General features: G+C 43.6%; 7 non-coding genes across 7 annotated transcripts; all 7 read right to left on the minus strand.

The window, feature by feature from the left end:
* Positions 1-751: 751 nt before the first annotated feature.
* On the minus strand, positions 752-840 carry trnap-ugg (transfer RNA proline (anticodon UGG)). Its single transcript is given in 2 exon segments — positions 752-787; positions 804-840. It is a non-coding gene; the product is annotated as a tRNA-Pro (tRNA).
* A 3,020-nt stretch (positions 841-3,860) lies between these two features.
* trnas-gcu (transfer RNA serine (anticodon GCU)) lies at positions 3,861-3,945 on the minus strand. Its single transcript has one exon. It is a non-coding gene; the product is annotated as a tRNA-Ser (tRNA).
* A 2,884-nt stretch (positions 3,946-6,829) lies between these two features.
* On the minus strand, positions 6,830-6,910 carry trnas-gcu (transfer RNA serine (anticodon GCU)). The gene has a single exon. It is a non-coding gene; the product is annotated as a tRNA-Ser (tRNA).
* A 3,722-nt stretch (positions 6,911-10,632) lies between these two features.
* trnas-gcu (transfer RNA serine (anticodon GCU)) lies at positions 10,633-10,714 on the minus strand. The gene has a single exon. It is a non-coding gene; the product is annotated as a tRNA-Ser (tRNA).
* A 2,241-nt stretch (positions 10,715-12,955) lies between these two features.
* On the minus strand, positions 12,956-13,037 carry trnas-gcu (transfer RNA serine (anticodon GCU)). Its single transcript has one exon. It is a non-coding gene; the product is annotated as a tRNA-Ser (tRNA).
* A 2,241-nt stretch (positions 13,038-15,278) lies between these two features.
* On the minus strand, positions 15,279-15,360 carry trnas-gcu (transfer RNA serine (anticodon GCU)). Its single transcript has one exon. It is a non-coding gene; the product is annotated as a tRNA-Ser (tRNA).
* A 2,219-nt stretch (positions 15,361-17,579) lies between these two features.
* trnas-gcu (transfer RNA serine (anticodon GCU)) lies at positions 17,580-17,661 on the minus strand. Its single transcript has one exon. It is a non-coding gene; the product is annotated as a tRNA-Ser (tRNA).
* Positions 17,662-18,791: the final 1,130 nt, after the last annotated feature.

The raw sequence follows: 18,791 nt of genomic DNA on the forward strand, positions 1-18,791 counted from the left end.
TAAATCTTTGCCCTGGGATTTGGACGCAGTGGGAACATCGGCGCAAAATCACACGTTTTAATGTGAAATATGTCTGTTTTCTCACATGTCGAGCTGCTGTGAGAAATGCAACTTTAAGTAACAAATGGTGGGGCTCGTCCGCGAACTTCTCACATATCAAATGTGATCATCCTAAAGCAAAAAACATAGCACTTGACCAACGAGCCGCCGACAGTAAGGAGTGTAGCTCTCAGATTCTGACGGTAGTGAGAAAAAATATTCGGCCCATCGTGTTTGTGCTGTCCCTCAGAGAACTATCTAATTCGTCACCCTCTCCATAGTCCTGCAAATGTTATCCTTTTGACGAATATATTATTAATTTGAGACATGACATGAGCAAAGTACAGCATCCTTGCAAGTAAAAGGGGAATTTGGCGATGAGGTTAAATGTGAATGACAAAACGACCAGGAAGGTCAAAGCTGTCAGACAACGACGACGAGAATGGGATTCGAACCCATTGCGCAGAGCCCATTATCAGTCCATCGCCTTCAGCTCTCGGCCACCTCGTCTCTTCTTTAACACATCGTCAGCGATGCAATCTCCTGCTTTTTGTATGCAAACAAAAATAACGTGCAAGAAAGTCCACTTCACAGCTTGCTCTGCCCGTGCATGCAGATCGACAATGATGAAAACGTGTCGTGAGAGATTCGTTCAGCAAACAGCCTTCCTTGACTGAAGGTGAGTGACTGGAAGAAACGCAGCAAGCTAAGTTGACCACGGCCGGATTCAAACCTGCAATCTTCTGATAACCTCGCGTTTATAATCCAAGTCAGATGCCTTATCCATTAGGCCACGCGGCCTCTGCCAATGCCATCCACTGTGCTATTGTGTATATTGGGCGCAGATTCGATGCAACTGCAATATCAAGGACTGGATTGAGGAAAAGATGAGCATATTTCGAGTGAATGAACAGATGCACGGCGATCTGGGTGCGCACCGGCGTAGGCAAACCCAATATAAATTGGAGCACAGCAATTTAACAATTCGGTCATTGCAGCTGAAATCATACTCCTTCTAAAACAAGACAGGATGACCCGGGTTTATGAGAAAATCCGGTTCAAAGGGAAAGATTATAGAAACATAGAAACATAGAAAATAGGTGCAGGAGCAGGCCATTCAGCCCTTCTAGCCTGCACCGCCATTCAATGAGTTCATGGCGGAACATGAAACTTCAGTACCCCCTTCCTGCTTTCACACCATACCCCTTGATCCCCCGAGTGGTAAGGACTTCATCTAACTCCCTTTTGAATATATTAAGTGAATTGGCCTCAACTGCTTTCTGTGCTAGAGAATTCCACAGGTTCACCATTCTCTGGGTGGAGAAGTTTCTCCTCATCTCGGTCGTAAATGGCTTACCCCTTATCCTTAGACTGTGACCCCTGGTTCTGGACTTCCCCAACATTGGGAACATTCTTCCTGCATCTAACCTGTCTAACCCCGTCAGATTTTTAAACGTTTCTATGAGGTCCCCTCTCATTCTTCTGAACTCCAGTAAATACAAGCCCAGTTGATCCAGTCTTTCTTGATAGGTCAGTCGCACCATTCCGGGAATCAGTCTGGTGAATCTTCGCTGCACTCCCTCAATAGCAAGAATGTCCTTCCTCAAGTTAGGAGACCAAAACTGTGTACAATACACCAGGTGTGGCCTCACCAAGGCCCTGTGCAACTGTAGCAACACCTCCCTGCCCCTGTACACAAATGTCTCGCTATGAAGGCCAACATGCCATTTGCTTTTTTAACCGCCTGCTGTACCTGCATGCCAACCTTCAATGACTGATGGACCATGACACCCAGGTCTCGTTGCACCTTCCCTTTTCCTAATCTGTCACCATTCAGATAATAGAATGTCTCTCTGTTTTTACCACCAAAGTGGATAACCTCACATTTATCCACATTATACTTCATCTGCCATTCATTTGCCCACTCACCTAACCTATCCAAGTCACTCTGCAGCCTCATAGCATCCACCTTGCAGCTCACACTGCCACCCAACTTAGTGTCTTCCGCAAATTTCGAGCTACTACATTTAATCCCCTCGTCTAAATCATTAATGTACAGTGGAAACAGCTGGGGCCACAGCACAGAACATTGCGGTATCCCACTAGTCACTGCCTGACATTCTGAAAAGTACCCATTTACTCCTACTCTTTGCTTCCTGTCTGACAACCATTTCTCAATCCATGTCAGCACACTACCCCCAATCCCATGTGCTGAACCGGAACTGACAACCAGCCCGTTTAAACAGACACAGAATGATCGGGGACTGCAAGGACATCCCTTTTACCCAGATGCAGAATGACCCTTGACTGACAGCAGTTCTTTTTTAAAAGAATAAAGTGAGATTTCTATCATCCCTGAAGGCAATTGTGTATTCGGCCTCGGGTCCAGGTGGGGCAGAGACAGTTATGGAAGCCACAGCCAGGAAGGAGGGAGGGACGTAAAACCAGCCCAGACTGAAATATATATATATTTAACATTTTACGAAAATACATGCATTTAAATTTGTATTCAAAAATTGAATTTGAGTTGTTTTAAATAAATAAATAATTGATTCATAATCTATATATTTTTTGATTGAAGGAAGTCTGTTTGACGGGAAGAATTTCATTGGAAATGAGGAGTGCAATCAATCAATACCCAAACACAGTAAGCCCATTTTGGAAGACAAGCCACGCGCGAAGTTGTGGGCTACAAAGGCGATCTTTTAAAGTCGCGTGTGTCTTTCTGCTGGATCTGACAGCAGCTATTGTGCTGTGAAAGAGGTCAAATGTAATAGAGCCCGGTGCCGGCGGAACAGAAAAAGCATATTTCTTTTGGAAGTTCAAAATTTGGGATTACATATAAATATATTCATATTTATACATGTATAAACAAAGTCAATCAGTCAGTCATGTCTTGTCTTGTCTTGGTTTGATTTGATTTGAATTTGAAAATAACGATGGAGGATGGCATCATATCACACAGCCCACACGCAAGCTCTGGCTAAAATCGCTATATTTCTAACTTGTGTATTTTCCCTTCTTTCAGATGTGGAACAGCAAAATCCCACAGCAGATTCTTCTACCGTCAGAGAGTCCACGAAGGAGTGTTCAATCAAATCAGTACGTTTTCAAATTGCATGTAATGCATTTTTCTCACATGACAGTAAGATCGCACAGCACGTTTGCACACACTCTGGCTTACACAAACACACAAATAAACTAACATTCCTGCACCCTCCAAAGGCAGTTTTTGAAATTTGAAATTGGAAATCCGGGATAGACAGCACATCCCTTTTAAACAGACACAGAATGATGCGGGACAGATAGCACACAATTTTAAACAGACAGAGAATGATCTCGGACAGACAGCACATCCCCTTAAAATGGACACGGAAATAGAATGAATAAAAGCAGATAAATATGTAAAACTCGGCAGGTCGTGCAGATTCTGTGGAGGAAGAAGTCGGTTTCACGTTCTGTCGGATGAGTAAAACATGGCGCGGCTCGTCCGGGATTTGGCCCGTGCCCTCTCGTATTTCAAATGTGATCATTCCGGAGGGATAATCATAACCGTGGACCAACGAGCCGCCGACAGTGAAAAGCGCAGCTCTCAGATTCTGACGGTGGTGAGAAATGATATTATGGCCCATCGTGCATGTGCCGTCTCTCAGATACCTATCTAATTAGTGCCCCTCGCCATTGTACTGCAACTGTTCTGCTTTTGACGAATATATTATTAATTTGAGACATGACATGAGGAAAGTACAGCATCCTTGTAAGTAAAAGGGGAATTTGGCGATGAGGTTAAATGTGATTGACAAAACGAGGTCAAAACTGTAAGCCAACGACGACGGGATTCGAACCCATGCGTGCAGAGCACAATGAATCAGCAGTCCATCGCCTTAACCTCTCGGCCATCTCGGCACTGCTTTACTACATCGTCAGCCATTCAATCTCCTGCTTTTTGTATCCAAACAGAAATAATGTGCAACAAAGTCCACTTCACAGCTTGCTCTGCCCGTGCATGCAGATCGACAATGCTGAAAACTTGCCATGAGATTATTTAAGCAAACTGCCTTCCTTTGCTGCAGGTGAGTGACTGGAAGAGATGGTTGGTTTCTCGGCAGATTCACAACAAAGAATGTAAAAATTCACTAAAGCATGTGATGTTGACGGCGTCAGGATTCGAACCTTCAATCTTCTGATAACTTTGCGGTTATAATCGAAGTCAGCCGCCTGATCCATTAGGGCACGCGGTCTCTGCTAACGCCATCCATTGTGTTATTGTGCATATTGCGAGCAGATTCGGGGCAACTGCAACATCAAGGACTGGATTTCGGAAAAGATGAGCATATTTCTAGTGAATGAACAGATGCACGGCGATCTGGGTGCGCGCCGGCGCAGGCAACCCCAATGTAAATTGAAACACAACAGTTTAACAATTCGGTCATTGCAGCTGAAATCATACTCCTTCTCAAACTATACAGGATGACCCGTGTTTATGAGAAAACCAGTTTCAATGGAAAGATTATGAACCGGAACTGACAAACAGCCCGTTTAAACAGACACAGAATGATCCGGGACTGCAAGGACATCCCTTTTACCCAGATGCAGAATGACCCTTGAATGACAGCAGTTCTCTTTTAAAAGAATAAATTGAGATTTCGAACATCCCTAAAGGCAATTGTGTAGTGGGGCTCAGGACCACGCGGGACAAAGACTGTTATTGAAGCCACAGGTGATAGACAGGCAGGAAGGAGGGAGGGACGTAAAACCAGCCCAGTCTGAAATATATAAATATTTAACATTTTAAGAAAATAAATGCATTTAAATTGTATTTAAAAAAAATTGAATTTGAGTTGTTTTAAACAAATAAATAATTGATTCATAATCTATGTGTTTTTTGATTGAACGAAATCTGTGTAACTAGAAGAATTCCATTGTAAATGAGAGGTGCAATCAAAAAATACCCAAACACAGTAAGCCCATGGTGGAAGTCAAGCCACGAGGGAAGATGTGGGCTACAAGGGCGATCTTTTAAAGTCGCGTGTGTCTTTCTGCTGGATCTGACAGCAGCTGCTTGTGCTGTGAAAGAGGTCAAATGTAATAGAGCCCAGCGCAGGCAGATCAGAAAAAGCATATTTATTTTGGAAGTTAAAAATTTGGGATTATATATAAATATACACATATATAAATATACATGTATAAACAAAGTCAGTCAGTCAGTCATGTCTTGTCTTGGTTTGATTTGATTTGAATTTGCAAATAAGGATGGAGGATGTCATCATGTCACACAGCCCACACGCAGGCCCTGCCTAAAATCGCTATATTTCTAACTTGTGTATTTTCCCTTCTTTCAGATGTGGAATAGCAAAATCCCACAGCAGATTCTTCTACCGTCAGAGATTCCACGAAGGAGTGATCAATCAAATCAGTACGGTTTCAATTTGCATGTAATGCATTTTTCTCACATGACAGTAAGATCGCACAGCACGTTTGCACACACTCTGGCTTACACAAACACACAAACAAACTAAAATTCCTTAACCTCCAAAGGCAGGTTTTGAAATTTGAAATTGGAAATCCGGGACAGTCAGCACATCCCTTTTAAACAGACACAGAATGATGAGGGTCTGATAGCACACCATTTTACAGAGACAGAGAATGATCTCGGACAGACAGCAAATCCCCTTAAAAGGGACACGGAAATAGAATGAATAAAAACAGATAAATATGTAAAACTCGGCAGGTAAAAATACGCAGCGAGAAAGGTCAAATGGGAACGTCTGTGATACAGCGGAACGCATGAGTGATTAAATAATACATGGCACAATGGAGAAAGGCAAAGTGGGTGGTAATCGGGCAATAACGTAACAAAGGATGGTCCAGAGGAGGTGTTAGTGGGAACAGCAGAACCATTACCAGACAATGGGAGCGGTGCTTATCATCCGATACGTTGAACCTAATGTTGAGGCCAGAAGACGAGAACATGCTTACAATATAGGGTGTCACCGCCTTTTAATCAGACCAGGCAGCTTTGCCAGCCCGGATTGATTTCCTGTCCGCTTTGAATTCGGCAGCCAAGGGACGAATTCAAAAGGCAGCTTATCTCATCTTTTCAGCTCTAGAGAAACAGGACGCGCACATATTCAGGGCAGAGGTGGAGATTGACGCTGAATGTATGCTTATCCCAATTGAGGTGAACTTATGCGTACAGACAGGAAGATATATTGATCAAGTATCGGCCGGAAACAAACAAGGCTTTAGGTTATCCAACGAGTCACAGAGCCGAGTACCTCTGAGATATTTTAACTTTACTCAGTTTGGCGGGTTTCACTTTGCTCTGGGATTAGGATGCGTAGGGAACATCGGCGTAAAACCACACGTTTTAACGTAAAATACGTCTGTTTTCTCACATGTCGAGCGGCTGTTAGAAGCGGAACTTTGAGTAAAACATGGCGGGGCTCGTCCGGGATTTGGCCCGTGACCTCTCGCATTTCAAATGTGATCATTCCGAAGGGAGAATCATAACCGTGGACCAACGAGCCGCCGACAGTGAAAAGCGCAGCTCTCAGATTCTGACGGTGGTGAGAAATGATATTATGGCCCATCGTGCATGTGCTGTCTCTCAGATACCTATCTAATTAGTGCCCCTCGCCATTGTACTGCAACTGTTCTCCTTTTGACGAATATATTATTAATTTGAGACATGACATGAGGAAAGTACAGCATCCCTGTAAGTAAAAGGGGAATTTGGCGATGAGGTTAAATGTGAATATAAAAAATTGGTTGAGTTGCAAGCCAACGACGACGAGAATGGATTCGAACCCATGCGTGCAGAGCACAATGAATCAGCAGTCCATCGCCTTAACCTCTCGGCCATCTCGGCACTGCTTTAATACATCGTCAGCCATTCAATCTCCTGCTTTTTGTATCCAATGAGAAATAATGTGCAACAAAGTCCACTTCACAGCTTGCTCTGCCCGTGCATGCAGATCGACAATGCTGAAAACTTGCCATGAGATTATTTAAGCAAACAGCCTTCCTTTGCTGCAGGTGAGTGACTGGAAGAGATGGTTGGTTTCTCGGCAGATTCACAACAAAGAATGTAAAAATTCACTAAAGCATGTGATGTTGACGGCGTCAGGATTCGAACCTTCAATCTTCTGATAACTTTGCGGTTATAATCGAAGTCAGCCGCCTGATCCATTAGGGCACGCGGTCTCTGCTAACGCCATCCATTGTGTTATTGTGCATATTGCGAGCAGATTCGGGGCAACTGCAACATCAAGGACTGGATTTCGGAAAAGATGAGCATATTTCTAGTGAATGAACAGATGCACGGCGATCTGGGTGCGCGCCGGCGCAGGCAATCCCAATGTAAATTGAAACACAACAGTTTAACAATTCGGTCATTGCAGCTGAAATCATACTCCTTCTCAAACTATACAGGATGACCCGGGTTTATGAGAAAACCAGTTTCAATGGAAAGATTATGACACGGAACTGACAAACAGCCCGTTTAAACAGACACAGAATGATCCGGGACTGCAAGGACATCCCTTTTACCCAGATGCAGAATGACCCTTGAATGACAGCAGTTCTCTTTTAAAAGAATAAATTGAGATTTCGAACATCCCTAAAGGCAATTGTGTAGTGGGGCTCAGGACCACGCGGGACAAAGACTGTTATTGAAGCCACAGGTGATAGACAGGCAGGAAGGAGGGAGGGACGTAAAACCAGCCCAGTCTGAAATATATAAATATTTAACATTTTAAGAAAATAAATGCATTTAAATTGTATTTAAAAAAAATTGAATTTGAGTTGTTTTAAACAAATAAATAATTGATTCATAATCTATGTGTTTTTTGATTGAACGAAATCTGTGTAACTAGAAGAATTCCATTGTAAATGAGAGGTGCAATCAAAAAATACCCAAACACAGTAAGCCCATGGTGGAAGTCAAGCCACGAGGGAAGATGTGGGCTACAAGGGCGATCTTTTAAAGTCGCGTGTGTCTTTCTGCTGGATCTGACAGCAGCTGCTTGTGCTGTGAAAGAGGTCAAATGTAATAGAGCCCAGCGCAGGCAGATCAGAAAAAGCATATTTATTTTGGAAGTTAAAAATTTGGGATTATATATAAATATACACATATATAAATATACATGTATAAACAAAGTCAGTCAGTCAGTCATGTCTTGTATTGGTTTGATTTGATTTGAATTTGCAAATAAGGATGGAGGATGTCGTCATGTCACACAGCCCACACGCAAGCCCTGCCTAAAATCGCTATATTTCTAACTTGTGTATTTTCCCTTCTTTCAGATGTGGAATAGCAAAATCCCTCAGCAGATTCTCGGCCACATCGTCTCTGCTATAAGACATCGTCAGCCATTCAATCTCCTGCTTTTTGTATCCAAACAGAAATAATGTGCAAAAAAGTCCACTTCACAGCTTGCTCTGCCCGTGCATGCAGATCGACAATGATGAAAACTTGCCATGAGATTCTTTAAGCAAATAGCCTTGCTTCACTTCAGGTGAGTGACTGAAAGAGATGGTTGGTTTCTCGGCAGAATCACAACAAAGAATATAAAATTTCACGTAGCGGGCAAAGTTGACCGCGGCAGGACTCAAACCTGCAATCTTCTGATAACTTTGCGGTTGTAATCGAAGTCAGCACCATTCATTGTGTTGTTGTGCATATTGCGATCAAATTCGGGGCAACTGCAATATCAAGGAGTGGATTTAGGAAAAGATGAGCATATTTCGAGTGAATGAACAGATGCACTGCGATCTGGGTGCGCACCGGCGCAGGCAAACCCAATGTAAATTGAAACACTATAGTTTAACAATTCGGTCATTGCAGCTGAAATCATACTCTTTCTCAAACAATACAGGATGACCCGGGTTTATCAGAAAATCCGTTTTAAAGGGAAAGATTATAACCGGAACTGACAACCAGCCCATTTAAACAGACACAGAATGATCCGGGATTGCAAGGACATCCCTTTTACCCAGATGCAGAATGATCCTTGACTGACAGCAGTTCCCTTTTAAAAGAATAAAGTGAGATTTCGATCATCCCTGAAGACAATTGTGCAGTGGGGCTCAGGACCACGCGGCGCAGAGACAGTTATTGAAGCCACAGTTGAAAGACAGACAGGAAGGAAGGAAGGAGGCAGGGAGGGACGTAAAACCAGCCCAGTCTGAAACACACAAACCTACTAAAATTCCTTAACCTGCAAAGGCAGGTTTTGAAATTTGAAATTGGAAATCCGGGACAGACAGCACATCCCTTTTAAACAGACACAGAATGATGAGGGTCTGATAGCACACCATTTTACAGAGACAGAAAATGGTCTCGGACAGACAGCAAATCCCCTTAAAAGGGACACAGAAATAGAATGAATAAAAACAGATAAATATGTAAAACTCGGCAGGTCGTGCAGATTTTGTGGAGGAAGAATCCGGTTTCACGTTCTGTCGGATAATCATTCCGATATTTCAGGAAAAAGTTAAAGATTACAGATGTTTTCAACACAAATAGCGCCTGGAAAGAATACGCAGCGAGAAAGGTCAAATGGGAACGTCTGTGATACAGCGGAACGCAGGAGTGATTAAATAATACATGGCACAATGGAGAAAAACAAAGTGGGTGGTAATCGGGCAATAACGTAACAAAGGATGGTCCAGAGTAGGTGCAGTGGGAATAGCAGAACCATTACCAGACAATGGGAGCGGTGCTTATCATCCGATACGTTGAAACTAATGTTGAGGCCAGAAGACGAGAACATGCTTACAATATAGGGTATCACCGCCTTTTAATCAGACCAAGCAGCTTTGCCAGCCCGGATTGATTTCCTGTCCGCTTTGAATTCGGCAGCCAAGGGACGAATTCAAAAGGCAGCTTCTCTCAGCTTTTCAGCTCTAGAGAAACAGGACGCACTCATATTCAGGGCAGAGGTGGAGATTGACGCTGAATGTATGCTTATCCCAATTGAGGTGAACTTATGCGTACAGACAGGAAGATATACTGATCAAGTATCGGCCGGAACCAAACAAGGCTTTAGGTTATCCAACGAGTCACAGAGCCGAGTATCTCTGAGATATTTTAACTTTACTCAGTTTGTCGGGTTTCACTTTGCTCTGGGATTTGGATGCTGAGGGAAGATCGGCGTAATATCACACATTTTAACGTGAAATACGTCTGTTTTCTCACATGTCCAGCGGCTGTTAGAAGCGGAACTTTGAGTAAAACATAGCGGGGCTCGTAAGGGATTTAGCCCGTGACCTTTCGCATTTCAAATGTGATCATTCCGAAGGGAGAATCATAACCGTGGACCAACGAGCCGCCGACAGTGAAAAGCGCAGCTCTCAGATTCTGACGGTGGTGTGAAATGATATTATGGCCCATCGTGCATGTGCTGTCTCTCAGATACCTATCTAATTAGTGCCCCTCGCCATTGTACTGCAATTGTTCTCCTTTTGACGAATATATTATTAATTTGAGACATGACATGAGGAAAGTACAGCACCCCTGTAAGTAAAAGGGGAATTTGGCGATGAGGTGAAATGTGAATGTCAAAAAGTGGTTAAGCTGCAAGCCAACGACGACGAGAATGGGATTCGAACCCATGCGTGCAGAGCACAATGGATTAGCAGTCCATCGCCTTAACCTCTCGGCCACCTCGTCTCTGCTGTAAGACATCGTCAGCCATTCAATCTCCTGCTTTTTGTATCCAAACAGAAATAATGTGCAAGAAAGTCCACTTCACAGCTTGCTCTGCCCGTGCATGCAGATCGACAATGATGAAAACTTGCCATGAGATTCTTTAAGCAAACAGCCTTGCTTCACTTCAGGTGAGTGACTGGAAGAGATGGTTGGTTTCTCGGCAGAATCACAACAAAGAATATAACATTTCACGTAGCGAGCTAAGTTGACCGCGGCAGGACTCAAACCTGCAATCTTCTGATAACTTTGCGGTTGTAATCGAAGTCAGCACCATTCATTGTGTTGTTGTGCATATTGCGATCAAATTCGGGGCAACTGCAATATCAAGGAGTGGATTTAGGAAAAGATGAGCATATTTCGAGTGAATGAACAGATGCACTGCGATCTGGGTGCGCACCGGCGCAGGCAAACCCAATGTAAATTGAAACACTATAGTTTAACAATTCGGTCATTGCAGCTGAAATCATACTCTTTCTCAAACAATACAGGATGACCCGGGTTTATCAGAAAATCCGTTTTAAAGGGAAAGATTATAACCGGAACTGACAACCAGCACATTTAAACAGACACAGAATGATCCGGGATTGCAAGGACATCCCTTTTACCCAGATGCAGAATGATCCTTGACTGACAGCAGTTCCCTTTTAAAAGAATAAAGTGAGATTTCGATCATCCCTGAAGACAATTGTGCAGTGGGGCTCAGGACCACGCGGCGCAGAGACTGTTATTGAAGCCACAGTTGAAAGACAGACAGGAAGGAAGGAAGGAGGCAGGGAGGGACGTAAAACCAGCCCAGTCTGAAACACACAAACCTACTAAAATTCCTTAACCTGCAAAGGCAGGTTTTGAAATTTGAAATTGGAAATCCGGGACAGACAGCACATCCCTTTTAAACAGACACAGAATGATGAGGGTCTGATAGCACACCATTTTACAGAGACAGAAAATGGTCTCGGACAGACAGCAAATCCCCTTAAAAGGGACACAGAAATAGAATGAATAAAAACAGATAAATATGTAAAACTCGGCAGGTCGTGCAGATTTTGTGGAGGAAGAATCCGGTTTCACGTTCTGTCGGATAATCATTCCGATATTTCAGGAAAAAGTTAAAGATTACAGATGTTTTCAACACAAATAGCGCCTGGAAAGAATACGCAGCGAGAAAGGTCAAATGGGAACGTCTGTGATACAGCGGAACGCAGGAGTGATTAAATAATACATGGCACAATGGAGAAAAACAAAGTGGGTGGTAATCGGGCAATAACGTAACAAAGGATGGTCCAGAGTAGGTGCAGTGGGAATAGCAGAACCATTACCAGACAATGGGAGCGGTGCTTATCATCCGATACGTTGAAACTAATGTTGAGGCCAGAAGACGAGAACATGCTTACAATATAGGGTATCACCGGCTTTTAATCAGACCAAGCAGCTTTGCCAGCCCGGATTGATTTCCTGTCCGCTTTGAATTCGGCAGCCAAGGGACGAATTCAAAAGGCAGCTTCTCTCAGCTTTTCAGCTCTAGAGAAACAGGACGCACTCATATTCAGGGCAGAGGTGGAGATTGACGCTGAATGTATGCTTATCCCAATTGAGGTGAACTTATGCGTACAGACAGGAAGATATACTGATCAAGTATCGGCCGGAACCAAACAAGGCTTTAGGTTATCCAACGAGTCACAGAGCCGAGTATCTCTGAGATATTTTAACTTTACTCAGTTTGTCGGGTTTCACTTTGCTCTGGGATTTGGATGCTGAGGGAAGATCGGCGTAATATCACACATTTTAACGTGAAATACGTCTGTTTTCTCACATGTCAAGCGGCTGTTAGAAGCGGAACTTTGAGTAAAACATAGCGGGGCTCGTAAGGGATTTAGCCCGTGACCTTTCGCATTTCAAATGTGATCATTCCGAAGGGAGAATCATAACCGTGGACCAACGAGCCGCCGACAGTGAAAAGCGCAGCTCTCAGATTCTGACGGTGGTGTGAAATGATATTATGGCCCATCGTGCATGTGCTGTCTCTCAGATACCTATCTAATTAGTGCCCCTCGCCATTGTACTGCAATTGTTCTCCTTTTGCCGAATATATTATTAATTTGAGACATGACATGAGGAAAGTACAGCACCCCTGTAAGTAAAAGGGGAATTTGGCGATGAGGTGAAATGTGAATGTCAGAAAGTGGTTAAGCTGCAAGCCAACGACGACGAGAATGGGATTCGAACCCATGCGTGCAGAGCACAATGGATTAGCAGTCCATCGCCTTAACCTCTCGGCCACCTCGTCTCTGCTGTAAGACATCGTCAGCCATTCAATCTCCTGCTTTTTGTATCCAAACAGAAATAATGTGCAAGAAAGTCCACTTCACAGCTTGCTCTGCCCGTGCATGCAGATCGACAATGATGAAAACTTGCCATGAGATTCTTTAAGCAAACAGCCTTGCTTCACTTCAGGTGAGTGACTGGAAGAGATGGTTGGTTTCTCGGCAGAATCACAACAAAGAATATAACATTTCACGTAGCGAGCTAAGTTGACCGCGGCAGGACTCAAACCTGCAATCTTCTGATAACTTTGCGGTTGTAATCGAAGTCAGCACCATTCATTGTGTTGTTGTGCATATTGCGATCAAATTCGGGGCAACTGCAATATCAAGGAGTGGATTTAGGAAAAGATGAGCATATTTCGAGTGAATGAACAGATGCACTGCGATCTGGGTGCGCACCGGCGCAGGCAAACCCAATGTAAATTGAAACACTATAGTTTAACAATTCGGTCATTGCAGCTGAAATCATACTCTTTCTCAAACAATACAGGATGACCCGGGTTTATCAGAAAATCCGTTTTAAAGGGAAAGATTATAACCGGAACTGACAACCAGCACATTTAAACAGACACAGAATGATCCGGGATTGCAAGGACATCCCTTTTACCCAGATGCAGAATGATCCTTGACTGACAGCAGTTCCCTTTTAAAAGAATAAAGTGAGATTTCGATCATCCCTGAAGACAATTGTGCAGTGGGGCTCAGGACCACGCGGCGCAGAGACTGTTATTGAAGCCACAGTTGAAAGACAGACAGGAAGGAAGGAAGGAGGCAGGGAGGGACGTAAAACCAGCCCAGTCTGAAACACACAAACCTACTAAAATTCCTTAACCTGCAAAGGCAGGTTTTGAAATTTGAAATTGGAAATCCGGGACAGACAGCACATCCCTTTTAAACAGACACAGAATGATGAGGGTCTGATAGCACACCATTTTACAGAGACAGAAAATGGTCTCGGACAGACAGCAAATCCCCTTAAAAGGGACACAGAAATAGAATGAATAAAAACAGATAAATATGTAAAACTCGGCAGGTCGTGCAGATTTTGTGGAGGAAGAATCCGGTTTCACGTTCTGTCGGATAATCATTCCGATATTTCAGGAAAAAGTTAAAGATTACAGATGTTTTCAACACAAATAGCGCCTGGAAAGAATACGCAGCGAGAAAGGTCAAATGGGAACGTCTGTGATACAGCGGAACGCAGGAGTGATTAAATAATACATGGCACAATGGAGAAAAACAAAGTGGGTTGTAATCGGGCAATAACGTAACAAAGGATGGTCCAGAGTAGGTGCAGTGGGAATAGCAGAACCATTACCAGACAATGGGAGCGGTGCTTATCATCCGATACGTTGAAACTAATGTTGAGGCCAGAAGACGAGAACATGCTTACAATATAGGGTATCACCGCCTTTTAATCAGACCAAGCAGCTTTGCCAGCCCGGATTGATTTCCTGTCCGCTTTGAATTCGGCAGCCAAGGGACGAATTCAAAAGGCAGCTTCTCTCAGCTTTTCAGCTCTAGAGAAACAGGACGCACTCATATTCAGGGCAGAGGTGGAGATTGACGCTGAATGTATGCTTATCCCAATTGAGGTGAACTTATGCGTACAGACAGGAAGATATACTGATCAAGTATCGGCCGGAACCAAACAAGGCTTTAGGTTATCCAACGAGTCACAGAGCCGAGTATCTCTGAGATATTTTAACTTTACTCAGTTTGTCGGGTTTCACTTTGCTCTGGGATTTGGATGCTGAGGGAAGATCGGCGTAATATCACACATTTTAACGTGAAATACGTCTGTTTTCTCACATGTCAAGCGGCTGTTAGAAGCGGAACATTGAGTAAAACATAGCGGGGCTCGTAAGGGATTTAGCCCGTGACCTTTCGCATTTCAAATGTGATCATTCCGAAGGGAGAATCATAACCGTGGACCAACGAGCCGCCGACAGTGAAAAGCGCAGCTCTCAGATTCTGACGGTGGTGTGAAATGATATTATGGCCCATCGTGCATGTGCTGTCTCTCAGATACCTATCTAATTAGTGCCCCTCGCCATTGTACTGCAATTGTTCTCCTTTTGACGAATATATTATTAATTTGAGACATGACATGAGGAAAGTACAGCACCCCTGTAAGTAAAAGGGGAATTTGGCGATGAGGTGAAATGTGAATGTCAGAAAGTGGTTAAGCTGCAAGCCAACGACGACGAGAATGGGATTCGAACCCATGCGTGCAGAGCACAATGGATTAGCAGTCCATCGCCTTAACCTCTCGGCCACCTCGTCTCTGCTGTAAGACATCGTCAGCCATTCAATCTCCTGCTTTTTGTATCCAAACAGAAATAATGTGCAAGAAAGTCCACTTCACAGCTTGCTCTGCGCGTGCATGCAGATCGACAATGATGAAAACTTGCCATGAGATTCTTTAAGCAAACAGCCTTGCTTCACTTCAGGTGAGTGACTGGAAGAGATGGTTGGTTTCTCGGCAGAATCACAACAAAGAATATAACATTTCACGTAGCGAGCTAAGTTGACCGCGGCAGGACTCAAACCTGCAATCTTCTGATAACTTTGCGGTTGTAATCGAAGTCAGCACCATTCATTGTGTTGTTGTGCATATTGCGATCAAATTCGGGGCAACTGCAATATCAAGGAGTGGATTTAGGAAAAGATGAGCATATTTCGAGTGAATGAACAGATGCACTGCGATCTGGGTGCGCACCGGCGCAGGCAAACCCAATGTAAATTGAAACACTATAGTTTAACAATTCGGTCATTGCAGCTGAAATCATACTCTTTCTCAAACAATACAGGATGACCCGGGTTTATCAGAAAATCCGTTTTAAAGGGAACGATTATAACCGGAACTGACAACCAGCCCATTTAAACAGACACAGAATGATCCGGGATTGCAAGGACATCCCTTTTACCCAGATGCAGAATGACACTTGACTGACAGCAGTTCCCTTTTAAAAGAATAAAGTGAGATTTCGATCATCCCTGAAGGAAATTGTGCAGTGGGGCTCAGAACAGTATTGAAGCCACAGGTGATAGACAGGCAGGAAGGAAGGAGGGAGTAGCGTAAAACCAGCCCAGTCTGAAACACACAAACAAACTAAAATTCCTTGACCTCCAAAGGCAGGTTTTGAAATTGGAAATTGGAAATCCGTGACAGACAGCACATCCCTTTTAAACAGACACAGAATGATGAGGGTCTGACAGCACACCATTTTAAAGAGAAAGAGAAGGATCTCGGACAGACAGCAAATCCCCTTAAAAGGGACACGGAAATAGAATGAATAAAAACAGATAAATATGTAAAACTTGGCAGGTCGTGCAGATTTTGTGGAGGAAGAATCCGGTTTCACGTTCTGTCGGATAATCATTCCGATATTTCAGGAAAAAGTTAAAGATTACAGATGTTTTCAACAAAAATAGCGCCTTGAAAAAATACGCAGCGAGAAAGGACAAATGGGAACGTCTGTGATACAGCCGAACGCAGGAGTGATTAAATAATACATGGCACAATGGAGAAAGGCAAAGTGGGTGGTAATCGGGCAATAACGTAACAAAGGATGGTCCAGAGGAGGTGTTGGTGGGAATAGCAGAACCATTACCAGACAATGGGAGCGGTGCTTATCATCCGATACGTTGAATCTAATGTTGAGGCCAGAAGACGAGAACATGCCTACAATATAGGGTATCACCGTCTTTTAATCAGACCAGGCAGCTTTGCCAGCCCGGATTGATTTCCTGTCCGCTTTGAATTCGGCAGCCAAGGCACGAATTCAAAAGGCAGCTTCTCTCAGCTTTTCAGCTCTAGAAAAACAGGACGCACTCATATTCAGGGCAGAGGTAGAGATTGACGCTGAATGTATGCTAATCCCAATTGAGGTGAACTTATGCGTACAGACAGGAAGATATACTGATCAAGTATCGGCCGGAACCAAACAAGGCTTTAGGGTATCCAACGAGTCACAGAGCCGAGTACCTCTGAGATATTTTAACTTTACTCAGTTTGGCGGGTTTCACTTTGCTCTGGGATTTGGATGCTTAGGGAACATCGGCGTAAAATCACACGTTTTAACGTGAAATACGTCTGTTTTCTCACATGTCGAGCGGCTGTTTGAAGCGGAACTTTGAGTAAAACATGGCGGGGCTCGTCCGGGATTTGGCCCGTGACCTCTCGGATTTCAAAAGTGATCATTCCGAAGGGAGAATCATAACCGTGGACTAACGAGCCGCCGACAGTGAAAAGCGCAGCTCTCAGATTCTGACGGTGGTGAGAAATGATATTATGGCCCATCGTGCATGTGCTGTCTCTCAGATACCTATCTAATTAGTGCCCCTCGCCATTGTACTGCAACTGTTCTCCTTTTGACGAATATATTATTAATTTGAGACATGACATGAGGAAAGTTCAGCATCCCTGTAAGTAAAAGGGGAATTTGGCGATGAGGTGAAATGTGAATGTCAAAAAAAGTGGTTATGCTGCAAGCCAACGACGACGAGAATGGGATTCGAAGCCATGCGTGCAGAGCACAATGGATGAGCAGTCCATCGCCTTAACCTCTCGGCCACCTCGTCTCTGCTATACGACATCGTCAGCCATTCAATCTCCTGCTTTTTGTATCCAAACAGAAATAAGGTGCAAAAAAGTCCACTTCACAGCTTGCTCTGCCCGTGCATGCATATCGACAATGATGAAAACTTGCAATGAGATTCTTTGAGCAAACAGCCTTCCTTCACTTCAGGTGAGTGACTGGAAGAGATGGTTGGTTTCTCGGCAGAATCACAACAAAGAATATAAAATTTCACGTAGCGAGCTAAGTTGACCGCGGCAGGACTCGAACCTGCAATCTTTTGATAACTTTGAGGTTTTAATCGAAGTCAGACGCCTTATACATTAGGCCACGCGGCCGCGGCCAGCACCATTCATTGTGTTGTGTATATTGCGAGCAAATTCGGGGCAACTGCAATATTAAGGAGTGGATTAAGGAAAAGATGAGCATATTTCGAGTGAATGAACAGATGCACTGCGATCTGGGTGCGCATCGGCGCAGGCAACCCCAATGTAAATTGGAACACTATAGTTTAACAATTCGGTCATTGCAGCTGAAATCATACTCTTTCTCAAACAATACAGGATGACCCGGGTTTATGAGAAAATCCGTTTTAAAGGGAAAGATTATAACCGGTACTGACAACTAGCCCATTTAAACAGACACAGAATGATCCGGAATTGCAAGGACATCCCTTTTACCCAGATGCAGAATGATCCTTGACTGACAGCAGTTCCCTTTTAAAAGAATAAAGTGAGATTTCGATCATCCCTGAAGGCAATTGTGCAGTGGGGCTCAGGACCACGCGGCGCAGAGACTGTTATTGAAGCCACAGGTAATAGACAGGCAGGAAGGAAGGAGGGAGGGAAGTAAAACCAGCCCAGTCTGAAATATATAAATATTTAACATTTTAAGAAAATAAATGCATTTAAATTGTATTTAAAAAAAATTGAATTTGAGTTGTTTTAATGAAATAAATAATTGATTCATAATCTATGTATTTTTTTATTGAACGAATGCTGTGTAACTATAAGAATTCCATTGGATATGAGAGGTGCAGTCAATAACTACCCAAACACAGTAACCCCATGGTGGAAGACAAGCCATGAGGGAAGATGTGGGCTACAAGGGCGATCTTTTAAAATCGAGTGTGTC

The sequence above is a fragment of the Pristiophorus japonicus genome, chromosome 25, assembly GCF_044704955.1.
Source record: "Pristiophorus japonicus isolate sPriJap1 chromosome 25, sPriJap1.hap1, whole genome shotgun sequence".
Lineage (NCBI taxonomy): Eukaryota > Metazoa > Chordata > Chondrichthyes > Pristiophoridae > Pristiophorus > Pristiophorus japonicus.